Source organism: Diadema setosum, chromosome 11, assembly GCF_964275005.1.
Source record: "Diadema setosum chromosome 11, eeDiaSeto1, whole genome shotgun sequence".
Lineage (NCBI taxonomy): Eukaryota > Metazoa > Echinodermata > Echinoidea > Diadematoida > Diadematidae > Diadema > Diadema setosum.
Genome location: NC_092695.1, coordinates 32,132,350 through 32,146,676, shown reverse-complemented (window position 1 = coordinate 32,146,676; position 14,327 = coordinate 32,132,350).

The following is a 14,327-nucleotide window of genomic DNA, read 5'->3' as shown; positions in this document are numbered from 1 at the left end:
GATAAAACGAGTTGGAGTATCTTGCAATCAGTGCATACGTTATGGATATTGCGTAAGGACTCCGTGTAAACTTCTTCTGTCAGTTGTAATAGCCGCCTGTGAGATAGTCGCCGAGAAGTCAGATGAGGATCGGAATTGAGACTAGCAGCCAAGGCACTTCCCTGACGAACCTCGGTGAGTAATCACAATTTAATACACTTAAGCAAGACAGCGAGAACGGGGTTCCGCGCGTTACGAGTTCAAACAGCGAAGAGGAGAAAGTGAGGTATGTTAGGGGTGCGGAGGCCGCGCTCTGCGCGTGCGTATATCCCCGATGGTGATTTTTTTTTTTTTGCGTGGCGTCAGTGAATGCACACCATGGCGCTCCATGATGCGGCGAAGTTGGATGTCACGTGACGAATGGGGCGTATCTAGTCTCCGCCGATGACTGCGTGTAGAACGTAATGCCCCGTGGCGCCCTGGCAGAGGCTCCGCCATTGTGCGATGCGGCGAGATGCTGCGCTATGCCTTTCATCCCATTCGCGCGACATGTGTAAACTGATTGTTGAGGCGATTCCCCTAGGGCACCTCTCTCTCGGTGCCCCAACCCTCCCGAACAGGAGTATGGATGCCCGTAGCCTAGACATGTTTGCACCACTTATTGGTCCCTCTGCCCCAGTACACGCGTGCGCAGCGGCACTTAATGTCGCAGTTTTCTCTTTCGGTTGGGCGATCAGTAGACAATAAACAGGCTTTCAATTTACCATATTTTCACATTTCCTTGCTTTCTTCCTCATCTCCTCTTTCTCCCTCCACCCATGCAAAATTTTCTAATCATAATTAGTGGATGGGCCAAGCGGGACCTTTACTTTTCTCGCCTTGTCAAAGATCTGATTCTTTACACATAGCGGTAGGACCGTATCGGGAAGCACGGAACAAGAGGCACAGTGTCTTGGGGACTATTTACATATGCACCTTATAGTTGATGAAAGGGGTGTGGCCTCCACTCAGACGACTGGCTTTCCATGATTAAGAAACGACCCACGCCAGTTGTTAGGGGGGGTTTCGCATTAACAACCAGTATGTTTAAACACAGTACACCCGCCGACCAATTCATTAGGATAATTTGACAAATCTTCGCACTCCTTCCTTAACAAATCAAAAGAAGCAAACAACAACACGGGTATAATTGTTCAGCCCCTTTTCATTCCCGAAGTCTCCAAACGCCTGAGTTATGCTTCTACTCCTTTGTTTGAAATTTTCACAGTCTCCGCTGCATTCCCTTCCCTTCTTTTCATGTCAGAGTTTGGTGGCGTAGATATTGTACGCTCATACTTTCAGCGAGTCAGCTGGGAGCAGAGGCAAAAACGTAAATGTTGTCTTTGAGGGCTGCTGGGTTTTCAGAAAAATGCCGCGCGTATTGTGCGAATTTTACAAAGTGAGAAATATTAATCAAAAAAACCTCGCTCCTTTCAAACTTTGCGATCTACTCATCTGTGCGTTTCTTTCAAGTGTGTAGATCGATACTGTCAATTCTCAACGGTAAGTTAGAAGTCAATCAAAGAAAAACCCGAGGAAGTAAAAAAAAAAAAAGAAAGACAGAAAGAGAAAGAGAAAGGCAAGAGAAAGAGAGGATACAAAGAACAGAAAAAACATCTGAATAGGAATCTTGTTTCCAATGTGAGACATTGCGACACAGTACACATGACTGAACACCACACTTCGATTGCTGCGCGGCGACATTTTGTGATAGAAAGGAGGGAAATCAAAAGTGGCAACTCTGGTAGAAATATAAAAATCGCGGGGGAAAAGGGCTGAAATGATGTCTCGTTTTTGTAGGTCTCCCCGAAGAATGCTTGCTTTTGAAGACTAGGAGAAGATGTATTCCTTATTAGATTTTCAATCCAAGGTCAGCTTAATTTACCCACAACGGCAAACTGATCGAACAGTGTACATGCATGGCAACCAAAGAGAACTCATTTTACTTCGATCTTTAATAATATACATTACAACCATGCCTTAAAAAGTACAGAAATGACGTGAACTTGCAACCTTGTCAAGACGAAAAGTATAACCCGTCTCTCGACATAATACGTTCCCTGAAAGTTTGACTGATATCATGTCCTCCCTAAAGCAGAAATTAGGGCGCATCAATTATATTGTTCTGTGGCGTTTGCCAAATCTCTGTGTATGTGTATGATAGAAATATAAAGAACTGTTTTAAGTACTTTTATCTGAACTCCGAAGATACAGCAATCGCCAACAAAAAGCAGATGATGCATGACAGCAAAGGAAATGCAGTGAGTTCTTAATCAGGGTTCAATCAGTACTGATCGTTTAGAAATCATTATCCATTTTCCAGTCTTGCAGCTTTATTACAGTTTTAAGCTCTGCCAGTATAATTGATGTCCTTGGTAATAACAAATTTCTCTCTCTGCTGAAGATACTCTGTCCAAAACCAAGAAAGACGTCAGCCGCCGTGTATCATTATCAATATCAGAATAAACTTTGTGTGTATTTCTGCATAGAGTCAATAAAAAAACTAACCTGCTGTTCCCTCCAAAAGTTATCAATTTTGTAAATCTGTTCTTGACGTATGCTAAAAAAAAAAAGCCAACTAACACTCCTACCATTGCAATACTGTTCAAAAGATTTCTGATTCATTGGTCAAATGCCAGCAGCGCTAGGATATGAGAATTTTTCTCTCCCCCCCCCCCCCCTAGTAATCAAGGCACATATCGGGTTAAATGTTTTTAATCTCTAATTTCTATCTTTCAACCCCCTGAGTGTCATATTAATTTCCTGTCCATAGGTTTGTGCGGGAAATTTGGGCACATTTGACTCATTGGTGCAGAAGGATTGAATAATTTGAATCGAATCAACTGGCAGCCTGTTTCCATGAATAGCATGGTAATCTGCAGCATCCAAAACAGATGAAAATGACAATACCAAACAAACTCCTCATCGATATTTCTCGTATTTTTTGACCAAAACTTCTTGTTCTGTTAGGATGGGCAATGGATTACTAGAATAAAGAATTTATCATGAATCCTATACTTCTAGAAAAAGTTGAATTAATTTTCCCATCTGATAGTGTGGACCAGAAAGAGTATATCTCGACATTTCTTGTTCTTGTTGTAACGAATCATCTTTCGTAAGGTGGGAACTTTCATTGATTTTGTTCAAAACAAATCTATTAGCTACACATACAAAATACTTGAAGATTCACTATGCAAACATGAGTAGTTGCTATGTCGGACAGGCTTCGGGGAAGCTTTCTTTCGATGTTGAAATATGCACAAAAACCCTTGATTTGCACAAAGTATGCAGTCACAGCAGTTTAAATATAGACAAAATGAATCTGAGAGAAATACGGAGGACATAAGAAATATATAGTAGCGACAAAAGCAATATAGATGTACCAGCGTTGAACACACAGGAGCGATTCTTTGATGGAATTGACAATACTATATGAATTTATCATCATTTTATTACAAGTATTGTGGGGAGGCAAGGCACCTCTCCTTATTTGGCTTGAATGACTAGCATATAACAATAAGAATGGCGGAAGTGTTGTTATGATCGGACATTAAATGGGAGTTATGGACTCTTAGATTTTCGTACAATACCGATGTAAGTCAAAGCATTTTTATGATGCCATCGTCTCTTAACTGTCTTATTGATTAGTAAAAACTGAAATGTAATGAAAATCATGGTCATAGACGTTGTTTTATCAACTATACATTTCCCCCTTTCCTTTGAAAGTCATCAACGCCAATGTAACAAAAACGTAAGATACTATAATCAATGAAAATTTTATACGTCTTGACATTCATAGAAAAATAGAACATGCAGTGAAGAATCGTAAACAAGTCAAAGGGAGAATTAGAAGGCCATGTGATATCACCAGGAAATGTTTCATCTTATTTTACTTAAGCTTTATGAAAGAAAATGTGAAACTCAAAAGCCCATAACTTTATCTTACGTCCAACTATTATAGAACATTTACCATCCTAAGTATAAGCTTTAGTAGGTAAAGTTTTAGGAATGCATAGAAAGGCTTTGCTTTTCTGATATCTATATAACAAAAATGTGTAATGGAATTGCGATTTTCAGTTCGCTGTTCTATGATACCATGTACATATTAAAGGTCATAGTTTCATTAATACAAAATAATGATATGCTTCTATAAACACATGATAACCACAAAACAACATACACACACCAATGCAACATACCATGCATATTGGTGTATCGATAAAGTCGCGTGCAGGTAATGTACATATAACAAAAAAAAAAAATGACAAACCAATTTCACAAGTATAACACACAAAAAGTATCTTACATTCTGACGTTCTATATGCATGTTAATTACTTACGGCATGTTAATTCTTACATTCATTAGAAACATTAACACAAAAAAATAAAGCAATTAAGTATAGATTAGAATGTTGTATATACTAACGGTAAAGCGTGACAATGTTGTTCCCCTCCCCCCCCCCCCCAAAAGAAAAGAAAAAAAAAAAGAAAAGAAGACTGATAATAAAGGGGAATAAGCAGTGGCTAGGGTTTCCTGATTTTTAGCCTTGTTTTGTTCTGGTTTTTGTTCATTCAATATCTCGCTGAGATGTAATATTTTATGGTCGAACATAAAACTCGCTGCTTCGCATGACTGTGTCAATAAAAGATATCAGAAAACATTTTATGAGCACATATTTTTGTTGTGCAAGAGTAACATCTCAAATAACCTACAAAAGCTATAGCTTTTTCTCAACCACGTCAAGGAAATGTCGAAAAAACATGAATGAAAAGCACACACGTGTGTGAGCAGTGTGTGCGGGCTATGGCAACGTCTAAATGAACGAGAGCGAAGCGTGTGACTCATTCTATCAACATTACGTTGAATTAAATGGTCATTCGTGATCATCGCTCGATGAGCACAAAATTGCTTTATTCAATAAAGTTTGGCAGATTGCAGATTCCCCATTTCATTTTCCCCCTTATATCCCTCTGTGTCTTCTTGAGACTGGTTAAATGATGTTCTGGATTTCGCTTCCAATGCTATTAGAGGCGTGATTATTGAGATAGATACGGGAAAACTAGATTAAAAGTATTAAATGGAGCAGTATAGTTTGGTCGACACCTACGAGGCGCTGCGATATGAATGCATTCACAGAGCACTGCAGGCTATGTATCCTAAATAGACGCTTACTAAAAAGTTCAACCAAAGACGTCAGTCATGATTTTTGCAGTCCTTCGCTGATATTATTTTATGTTCTTTAGAATCTGATTCTATTACTTTACATTTCCCCACTAAAGTTACCATCGCTGGTTGTTGAATATAATATCCCGTATTCATTTTGCACATGACATAACTATCATATTAAATCATCTATTCATATACAGACATAATGATATATTCCTTCATATTATTGCTGATATCATTTTCTGATCTTTAGAATTTGATTCCATTATATACTTTTGAAAGTTTCCCAGTAAAGGTACCATCGATGGTTGATTAAAGTAATATCCCGTATTCATTTTTCACATCACAAATTTTATATAAATATATATATATATATAAACTTACATAACTATAGATATATATTTATGTATATATATATATGTAGATAAATCAATCAATCAATATATATATATATATATATATATATATATATATATATATATATATATATATATTCATTTATTTATCTACTATTCATTTATTTATTTTATCTATTAACTTATTATGTACTTTGTTAGATTGTCTGAAGAAGCCTGTTATTTACATCATTATCACACACAATGTGTCTCAAAAGGAGTTAGCAAAAAAAAAGAGAGAAATTCATCCATTTTATGGCATCATAAAAGCATTTCATTACTGAGTAAGAAGTGAGATAAACAGACCGCTAATCACCTCTCGCTATAACAAAGCGATTAAAATCGGAGGCATCAACTCCACGCAAAGGGATTAAACCAGTATACGTGGGTACACCAAAGTGGTTTCCCATTCACTTGGGAGCGGTTTCCTCTTTCGGAAAGCTAATCATTCCTAGGTCAGGTCCTTATTTTTCGCTCCCCTTTTTTTCAGATTAACAGATGCGACGTCGCGGGTAATTCTGCGTAAAAATCAGGCTTATAACTTTCCTATCCGATGCAGCAACTTTGGGCCTCCGAAATAATGCTAGTATATATAATAGTACCCCGGCATTCAATAGGGAATATCAGAGCGGCTCCTAGCTGGCGGTCGCCGCCTGAAGTTCCCCGTGCGTCAAGGACCTATATCGGTATAGACATTTCTCGCATGCTGTGACGATCGCATGAAATGTTTACCTCCGTGAGTTAAAAGAGAAAAATGGATGTTTTCATCATTGTGTGTGTACGAGACTCTCCTCGAGAGGGGCGCTTCATCCTGTTCATCTGAAAGAGGGGGAAAGTGATCAGTGTATAAGATCCTTATTTACTTATCATCACGCCTAATATCACCTGATGAAAGGAGGCACAATTTTATGAACAAACATGTCTAAGGTGACGCTTGTGGGCAGGCTATAGAATTACTCCAGAATTATGAAGAGTAAGCAATATTTGGAGAGCGCGGGGATCGCGCGGTAAAGCACTTTGTTGTTCAAACAAGGTACATTAACGCGTTTGTGAGACTGGCATGAGTATTTTGATCAGTTTCCCCGGAAGGGGCAAATTCATTTGTTTCGTTTCATTTGCGTCGGCGAAAAAAAAAAAGAAAAGAAAAGAAAAGAAAAGGGACGTAAACGATTATATATATGTTTTCCAAAACAATCCTATCGACGGAATATTAGTCTATAATTATTGGATAGATGAATACACGTTCTCAATTCCTAGAGTCTAGAAATTCGATGCCGTTTTTAACATCTTTTGTAAGCCATGTCCGTATTTGTGTGCGTAATATCATCTCTATAAGGTTTTATAGTTATAGCGTTTGATTTTACTTATCCCTTTTCATTATTTTTGTGGTTGCCAATTCATTTCAGTAGTACGCCATATTTTTGGTCACCAATGATAATAATAATCATATGATGCCAGTGATAAAGATGATGACAATGATAATGATTATGAAAATAATAGCGATGACTGCAGAAGTGATTATAATGATAAAAATAATAGTGATAACAATATAAATCAACTACACAGTTTTAACGACCATAATCTCTTTTTGAATTTCGGTGAGATAACTTTAGTTTCGTCAATTCAGTTCAAATCGATATTGCTATTATTTCTCCAACTGAAAACACGATCAATCAATTACAATGATTTTAATATATACATTTTTATAAATACAGGTTATCATTGATGATTGACTGTGTGGTAATAACAACAACAAACAAAGTCAATGTTAATGCTTCCGTTTCCGTGTACAATAAAGGGATCATTGAAAAGTAGAACTTATGTACCGTGGACCACTCAGACTGGAAATTAAGGATTTTTGGTGGATTTCTATTGTTTTTGGAATAGGCAAGAAAGCAGAGTTAATAAATAGGGTAGACCAAACGCGCAAGCAAGCAGACAAAACACCGAAGTAAATAATAATCTTACAATACCTAATAATTTTTGATGACTTTTAGTCAGAGTTTTAGTTTTAGCTTTTGCTGTAATATCACAACAAATACATTAATCATCTTATTCTTTTTCAAATATTATCTATACATGATTCATACAGGATATGATATACCTACACACACACACACACACATATATATATATATATATATATATATATATAGTGTATATGTACGAATGCATTCATTACGAAAGATATTTGTTCAACAGCAGCTGCTTTTACGCAAGAAAGTAACAAATAAACAAAATACGGTGGAAATTTACTTACCAGCATCACATGCACACGTGACATGGTAACCATCATCAAATATGTAGTCAGTCACATTATCATAATGATATTCTGCTTGGACCTGACCACTTCGGCGTCCAATGACCACAGACATTATTCGACCACTGTGACGTCACGCCATCCCGAGCCGGAATGGAATGTAGGTGATTTTGCCACGAACTTTTTGAGAGATCGTTTTACTTAATTGAAATAAACTGCAGAATTAGTGCTTAGGAGACAATTCACGAGAAATCAATTAATTGATCTCCACAACATTACTGAATTTACAGCATGACAAGCAAATGACAACGTGCACATTGTCATGAAAATGGCTAGAAAATGACATTATATCTTTCTTTTTTTTTCCCCCGATGTGTCCACACTCTACAAGCATTGTCTTTTCAGTGGGTCCCTCAGTTTTTCGCACAATATATTTTGATATTTCACTTTACTTCATTTTACTTCGGTCTCATTACAATGTTTTGTTACTGTAATTTTCTACAATTATTGTTGTTTACTCTGTTCAATTCACATTGTTTTGTTTACTAGTACATGATTTCTGCCACTAAAGAAAGTGAGATGGATATTATGTTATTGTCGAAAAACGGAAATAAATTTGAATTTGAATTTGAATTTTGAATTTGAAAAATGGATATCCTTGCTTTGCGCTTCCGACGTAGATTATGCATTCTTTGTTTTTTAAACAATTATAGTATAGACAGGACGATTATCTCTGTTTCCCAGGAAGCAAACAGACTAACAAATATTTTCCTTTAATTTCATTGTATTTCATTTTCCGACATAAGTATGGAATACAATGTTGTACAATGACTGTGATGAATTGCAAAGTTCAAGGAACTACTGGCCAAAGTGTTATTCATGGTCTTTTACTAGTGAGCCCTGGCTCCCAATGGCTTGAATCCAAGGGGATTAGGACACATTATCAGGTAAAAATGAGATTTTTAATCTTGATGATAAGACTTGCAGAAGAAATTCAAAGAAGAAGCACACACATCCAATCTTGAGGAAGGTAACAGATATAATTCGTTTCCATGAATTATCAGTCGCCATGTTTTGTTTTGCTTTGTTTTTGCTTAGTGTGTGTTTTTTACGGGAAAACTGACCATTATCAGCCTCTCAACAATGTAATAAAAATGTTAAATGAAATTAGGCAAAGTCAGGCACGCCAATATTACCGACAGTGGAGTTATTCACGGTCTCAATAGTTGTCACACTATGCTAGACTGTCGGATCAATTTAGACTTAATGTGCTATTCTGGTGCATAAGTAAACATAATCATCACACACTGTATGCTTATAACCACCAATTATCTACTGATTATATTACGTACAGTAATCTATCAATTTCACTTCTTTCGCTGTTGTTTTCTTGGTCTTTTGTCAGTTTGATCATTCTCATGTGGCTGATTATTTGACTTGTTGTTTTTTGGGGGGATATCATCGTTGAAAATGAGCTTTTATTACCTCTACGCAGGTTAAAATATCATCACAAAAATATTACTCGTTGATAATTTTGTTTGATCACTAAAATATGTTTAACGGTACTGTATGCACACGTAATAGAATTATTGGTGTTGCTTATCTGCGACGCTTTAAAGTTAATATTCCTGAGAAATATCAGTGTACACGGCCAAAGGGGTAGCGTTCGTGCACAGTAGATCACAGAAAAAAAAAATGAAAATCATCAATATCAGCTTTTCCGCAAGTCTGTAATTAACAGCAGTTTAGCAAAACCCATGCTTCATTTAACATACCGAATAAGTCCTGATTAATCAAAGCTAAGCAATACGCCAGGATTATTAGCATAATGAGATTAATCTCACCTCACTCTCATCATATATATTTCCCCCTCTCTCTCTCCCAGACCTCCTCCCTTTTCATGAAGAGGAAATGCTCCTGTCTTTTTCCCCCTTTTTTCCCCCGCCGTTGGTGTAAAAGGAGCGACAGGCTTAATGTAGGGGGGTAATTACGCTGATTACCAAGACCTGTTATCCGGGAAAAACTCGTAGCGCTAAACTGTACGTCCAACCTCCTTAGCCAAACTCCACGGCGCCCGCTAATGAATTAAATTCGGAGAGCGAAAACCCCCCGCGCTGTACCCCCGCCGAGTCCGCACCGTATGCCAGCGATTTCAGCGAGCGCGAGCCAATTCCAGCGAAGCACAAACCCACCAAGAATGAATAGCAGAGGCCCGCAGATTGAAAACAGCGAGCTCTCTACCCGTTGAATGGTATAACGCATATTTGAGAGGGACGGTGCGCCGCGAGTTTGTCTCGCCGGTGGTTGCCCGTACGGCGCTCATGCGTGGTGCAATGATGTATCATTTGCTTCTGCCATTCGTCAAAATTAAATTCTCTTTATCAAAACAAACCAACGGGCTGACGTGCGCATAGCGGGACACTCTCAGTCTGCCGTCCTGACATTTTTGTCTGAAGACTGCAAAGAAAGAGTAGCAAAAATGCATTTGAATTATTAATCACTCCAACATGGCTTTACATTTATAGTCTGTGTTGTGTTTTGATAGTACAGGTATTTTTTGTTTTTTTGTTTTTAAGTTTATGGCGAGATCTCGCAAACTGAATACAAGTAATTAAGATTTGTTCACATCTATGAAGAAAATTATGTTGAAGAAATCGTGTCATTTTCAGAACATAATTACATGCAACGTAACAAGAACAATTATAATTATAGATCGCGGACTTGCAGTTGTTAAATAGTATTGACTACACTTGGTGTACTTCCGGAGCATTATAAGTGAGCACGAGTTTTCTTAATCCAATTCGTATGCAGATGTCAATGATAGCTTTGAAAAATTAGTTTCTTTTTATAAACGCCATGAAATTGGTATATTATGTATACTTATATATATATATATATATATATATATATATATATATATATATATATATATTTCAATTTCAATTTATTTTTATCATTCTCACGAAAATAGCACAGATTAAAGTACAAAATACCAAAAAGACAAAGCATAAAATAGGTGAAACTTCATCGGAATGTACAAAAGTCTGTCTCAATATAGACAGAAAATTTGTTTACAATAGTGTATTATGCACAAAGTACGAGAAATAATGATGGGGCCTACGTAAAAGCAAGCTTGTTCAGTCGTAGGTCCAAGGATTAATCAGATATGGGGAAATATGATTATTATATTGTATTATATTATATCATATTCTTATTATCTCCTGTGATACTCTGTTGTAACGTGATACATTATGTACTGTACTCTGTTCTACAGGGCCATGAGTATCTTTTAAGGTAGAATGAGCGCTTTAAGAGTCTCTCTATTATTACTTTTATCATATTATATTATATTATATCATATTATATTATATTATATCATATCATATTATATTATATTATATTATATTATATCATATCATATTATATTATATTGCATTATATTATATTATTTTATATTATATTATATTATATTATACTATTTTATATTACATACTTATACATCATATGAGGTGCGTAGAAATGAATATGGCAAACTATGATTTTATGTGATATCCATGAAAATCAAATCGTTACTGAGACAACAGTGATAACCAAAGATATAGTAATGAGGAATATAATTACAGATACAACATTATAGTAACATTTACACCATTATCCTAAAATTGTAAGGAATATGTTAATATTATGATTCAATGTAAAATCCCCGAATAGATAAGCTGTTGATATATATGTAAATTTAGTTTTGTAAATATGAAAGTCAAAAACTGTGCATATAAACGGATGTATGCTGATCTCTTGAGACCTGTAGATGAACTAGGAGTGTGAGCACTACACACACACACACACACACACACACACATACACACACACACACACGCACACATGCGCACACTTACACACACTCGCACCCACAAATACACACGTACACACACACACTTACACACATTACATTTAGTACAAAGTTGAAGTTGCTTCCAAATATAGTTGTGACCCGTGAATTTCGTTATTGAATTTCCTCGCTTGTGAAGTCGGTGGCTCTGTACTATCTAGCGAAGTCTTCGGACTCCGCGGACATCCATGCTGAGGCCGCCCGGTCTCGGCAGCTTTCAGATGTCTTTATCTTGGTCGCTTTGGAGGCCCATCGGCGGATAACAGCCCCAAGCCTGGCGTGGTTGACATCTGCAACAGCCTTTGGTGTGACGCGGAGAAAGGACAATGCCTTTCTTTAACTCATGTCAGTGCACTTCGAATTTTGTAGGACCCCATCTTCGAAATCTCTCATCCTTTCTATCTATCCATCCATCCATTCATCTAGAGACATCTAATTATCTCACTATCTATCTCCCTATCTATCATCCAGCTTTGTATTTCTGCACTGTTACCGTCATTTTCATCATCATCAAAGTGATCATTGTTTTTATGACTCTTGTCAACAATGTTATTCGAGATTGTCATTCTAATCAATGTCGTTCTTATCTGTGAACTCATCGGCACTGCTTTGAATATCATCATTTATTTCTTGCGTTTTGTTTGTCTTATCATTTTTTTTTTCTTCGCTTTATCATCACACGCTGATATCCTAAGATATACCTCAATGCCAGCCTTCGATGTATATGTCATTTACATACGAAGCGCGTCGCACTGTCCGTATTGTTTAGCCATAGCTGCCGGAAAAACCGCGACATTCTTCCTTGTACAACGTGAACCAAACACAACACAAAAACCAATTTGATCAAAATGTCCAATTGCACTAGTATAGGAATCGCGCGGACAAAGGAATAAACCTCGCTTAAAATATTCATTACTTAATTGCTAACGTTCACTCATTTCTCAAAGATTTCCTTTTTTCTTCATTCCTTTGAAATTCGACGTTTCTTCTCGGTTATTTTTTTACGCCTTCCCTCTACCTCCCGTTCTCCATTTCTTCTCTCACCGTGTCTGTTCTCTCTGGCTTACTCCCATTGGCTTTCGTAACTCTGGAAGCCCACTACTATAGTATATTACGCCGCAATCACGGCGGTTTTTCCAGGCCTGGGCAATTTGCCTGATTACAATTGCGTTATAACAATCATGTCAATAGTTGTGATTACTTTGGACTAATCAATAAACATGCCGACCAATCATTGGCCAGCTTATTGCAACTTCCACATCAATTCCATTTGTAGCGCACATGGGGGAAGGAGTAGGCACGTATTTAACTGTGAAACAGATACATAGGAAATCGCACGAACAAACACACATTATGTGTGTATATATATATATATATATATATATATATATATATATATATATATATATATATATATATATATATATATACATACATATATTCATATATATACACCTATATATACATACATTATACATGCACATATTCATTAAGTGTCTTTTATTTCGTTTTTAGGAAAATGAAATAAAAGATCTCAGTGAAGAAGACCGATCTCATTGTATTGTGACTTTATAAAGAACAAGTGCCTTTATTTGGTAACATTATTAGCGAGAGAGATATTCATGTATTTCTAAATCGAGAAAGAAAATGAAGGATAAAAATCTGATAATAAAAGAAATCAAGAAATGATATGAGTTTAGTAATTTGCTTAAACACACACACACACACATACAAATGAAGTAAAAACGGTGAACATGAAAGCAATGTAAACATCTGGATTGGTAAATGTCAAGTTACGTGTTTAACGTTTCAATGGTCTGCTGATAAAAATACATGTATTGTAGCTTCTGTTTCAAACTGTGAACAGAATTATGATGAGATTATGAACATCCAACGTCAACTTTCCCAATACGACAAGTAATCATCTTGCAGGTTATCAGATATTGAACTACCAGTAAATGCATTACAAAGGGTGATGGCGACTCGTTAGCTACCTAATTATGATCAGTGTTGATATGTGCCATCCAAATGATATGCATATAGTCAGTACTGTCTGAAAAATCAGAGTAACTTAGACGTATTGTTTGCAAATTAGAATGGATTAAACAACTATCAGGAATGCGTAGAGGGGAAGAACAAGAAAGCGACGATGATATATCTCCTTTAAAACAAAGCATAGTTGTATTAACCAGTTCATGAAAGTATTGGGTTGATATCAAGTCTTTTCAAACATCTCAGATCTGTTACTGGATTACCACCATCAAATGCGAGCAAATATAAACCAATATATTTAGGTAATTTTTAGTACCAAAGCGAATCCGAAGAAGTCATGTGTCTATGTAGTCCTGTCAAGCAGTAATGTGATAATCATTTTCTCTTTTGCCGTATAAATAATGGAGCTCCCCTTACTTTTTCACTACAAACAAAAAGAAACCAAATTCGCTGGTAGCATGATGTGGTACGTGTACCAAGAAAAAAGTAAACGTGTGTGTGCATATATCAGAATGACGTGTGTCTTAATAGAATACAAGCACTTTGATAAGATGTAGAGGTGCTCTATAAACAGCTAACGGTTATTGCTGGGGCGTGGTTTACGTG